Below are 3126 nucleotides of genomic sequence, written 5' to 3'. Positions count from 1 at the left end.
TGTTTCTCTGTCATTCTGTTGTGAGGGCGATGTGTATGTGGGTGTGAGGGTGTTGTGGGGGTATCTGTTATCTGGAGGGAACATCTAGATTCAACACAACCTTGGCTAGCATGGTTGTCTGTCGAGCAAGTACACAACCCAACAGACTTTACCCACAAACAAATCTGATATGAATTTAAAAAGATAGAAAGGCCTTTGTCTTCATTGTCAATAAAAAAATCTTTTTCTTTCAACTTATATTGAGCGATTATCCATCACACAAGTGCACATACACACTTTTCCAGGAAAATGCAGAGGGTTTAAAGAAATCTCTCAGTAATACGAAGATGCCAGGTCCCAGTATCACTTGGCTGTTGTGTCATGCATCTGCACAAGCTCCACTTGATCCAAACTGTTGGTCTGTGGTGATAACAAAATAAGAACTGTTCAGAAAATAACCACCTTCTCATCTAAGAAAATGAAATGCTGTAAGAAAACCAGGAGACAACAAATCATGAGCACTTTGACAAAAAAAGGAAAAAAAAGAAAAAATTAAAACTATAAGTCTACCTGCCAGCTTTTTCTAGAATTTTGAACATTCTTCATCAGTGGATGGCGGATTCTCAGCTGTCACCAAGTGGCCTTAGTAAGGTTGATGGAGGCCACACCCCTTCTCTGTAAGTCTGAGGTTTTTTTTTTCCAGGTCAAGCATGAACTTTCTCTACTTTCTTGAGTAATTGATTATCTCATGGACAATAGCTGTATGCATGGAATAATCACAAAGGACAAGACTGCCCACTCAAACTCACAGGAGAAAAATTGTGCGGAAGTTCTCTGGTCCTCTCTGCTCTGATTTAAATGTGCTCCTTTTGGGCAACTTTTGTCCATTTATTTTGGGATCATCTATCCGTCTCTTTCCCTTTCTCTCTACCTCTGCCAACTCTGTGTCAGCAGCGGATAGGCATTATCTATTTTGTCTAATTACCCCCTGTCGGGTCTCAAACCACCCCAAGGGAAGCCTGTGTTCTTTGGGCAAGATAGAGCTTTGGGCCCAAACCACTGTCAACAAGGGGAACAATTTGGCTGGCAAGGTCCATATTTACAGATTGGTGAACCACAGCTCCATTTAGCAGTGTTCTTTCGTCAGTAAACACCACAGGACGGTATCTGTCTCAGATCTCAAGAGGAGGAACAGAGATACAATTATGCCATGCATCCCAGAGTTGGTCTATGCCGACCACCACTCGGACCACCATTGTTTAGAACATAAGAGAGGCCAAATGATCCGATAACATGAGTTTATCATGGCATGCAACTTTGTCCACATTCCTTAGTGACCCAACGGAATGCAGTCCCTCGAAAGGCTTCGCCTGTGGCCTCAGTTTGGAGGATGTGTGGTGTATTTTGAATCCATCAGACTCTTGCCTTTTCTTGTACAATCCTGAATATTGGGAACAGCTTTTCTAAAAATATAATGATTAAGGCATTGTGGTTTTTCACATGAATGCTTGAACCAAATTCCCTTTGGCCCATTGGACACACACAAAGTATGTTAATGTGTCAAAATATGTCAACCTTGAGTCCTGTTAACACATTGGCCCACATTACATTGCGGGCAACATGGTATGCAAACAGAGAACGGGTTTGGAGTTTGGGGTCAGAGAAGGCTTTGAAGCTAAACATACTCCTGTCATAAAGTTATATCTAGGACAGATGAGACCAATAAACCAGCCATGGAAGTCCAGTCATGAGTTGGTGCCAAGGTAAGTGATAAAACTGAAAGTTATTACAGATAAAGACTGCATCTGCGTTTACAGTTCTTTTAAAAATATGACTTTGCTGTCAGTAGTGCAAAAGCTAACCCGAAAGTATAACCGGAATTCAGGCAGAGCACAATTCTCATTTAGGTGTCAAGAAGAATAATAAGAAGAAGCCATTAGAACGAAGGAGCAGTCAGACTGTTGTTGCTAGAAGAAGATTTGTTACATTTTTTTGCTGCTGCAGTTGTTCCTTGTTTGGTTGGGTGTGGATGTACAACATGGAGCTGGCTCTCCAATCTGTGATCAAGTTTTATTATTGACATATCATCACACTTGTGTACACCAACACATTACCCTATTTGTGTTTTGTTTGGCAATTTAAGATAACCAGAGTACATCAAGAGTTAATGTTGGACGTTGATAAAAAAACATTTTTATCTACACAATGCATGTCCCAAATTACAGCGCAAACCAATTCTAAAAACATTTAATGCTCCACGATCCCTTGAGCCACAAAGAACCTGCAGACATTGTCATCCATACATGTTGTCTTGCTTGGGTGTGGCTGCCACAGACAATATTAAACTGAGCTCTTTTTTAAGAACCGGGGAATTTCTCTGTGCTTTTATCCTAAGACAGCCTTAGTGCTTCAGTGTTGTGCCTCACACATACCTTCAGGTCCACAGTCCATTCCCCAGACGGCTGTGGGAAATGTGGTGAGGCCACTCTGGGTTTGGAGGCCTCCCAGGCACCACAGGGATAAAAACTTCCCTGCATCATGTGACACAGTCATGTGACGCTCACGGAACTGGTGTCCTATGAAGAGAAAAGGCAAAGGGGGAACACACCATTTTCATGAACTCTCTCAGTATTTGAGAAATTCCGCTGTGCATATGTCATATACCTTATTCAGTGATTCCATAATGCTGCCGTCTTCTATTTCATGTCTTTTGACTTGCAGCTGAGACAATAACCAGGTCATCGTTTAGTTTCTAAAATGATCTAAACCATCCTTTCATTTTTTTTTTTAATAGATTTTCACCATCCAAAACAAGTTTAACCACACCAAGAGTTTACACATGCTTAAATGAACCTCTGAAAACCACCTGGGTTGTGGGTGTGTGAGCACTCAAGCCTGACTGTTTCCCATCGTAGACATTCTGCCTGGCAAAGCTCGGGGCTTAGCCACCATTGTTTACTCTTTACCCACAGAGCCCAGCACCTGTTAGAGATTGAGCTGTACACAACCCAGCTGCAAGTCATTTTCATCTAACACCCAAGAAGATAACTACCCCTGAAGCACAAACGATTAGGTTAATCGGCCTTGATGATGGGAGGAGACTACATTGGATGAGAAGGTAGAAAGTTTCAGACACAAAATGAGGGA

The 3126-nt window shown here is 41.8% G+C and overlaps 1 long non-coding RNA gene across 1 annotated transcript; it reads right to left on the bottom strand.

Annotated features, from left to right (window-relative positions):
* Nucleotides 1-2337: 2337 nt before the first annotated feature.
* LOC124064717 lies at nt 2338-2924 on the bottom strand. Its single transcript, XR_006844305.1, has 3 exons — nt 2846-2924; nt 2644-2700; nt 2338-2555 (listed from the first exon to the last, which is right to left on the bottom strand). It is a non-coding gene; the product is annotated as an uncharacterized LOC124064717 (long non-coding RNA).
* Between the last annotated feature and the right edge of the window lie 202 nt (nt 2925-3126).

The sequence above is a fragment of the Scatophagus argus genome, chromosome 2, assembly GCF_020382885.2.
Source record: "Scatophagus argus isolate fScaArg1 chromosome 2, fScaArg1.pri, whole genome shotgun sequence".
Lineage (NCBI taxonomy): Eukaryota > Metazoa > Chordata > Actinopteri > Scatophagidae > Scatophagus > Scatophagus argus.
This window is presented reverse-complemented; position numbering and strand designations above follow the sequence as displayed.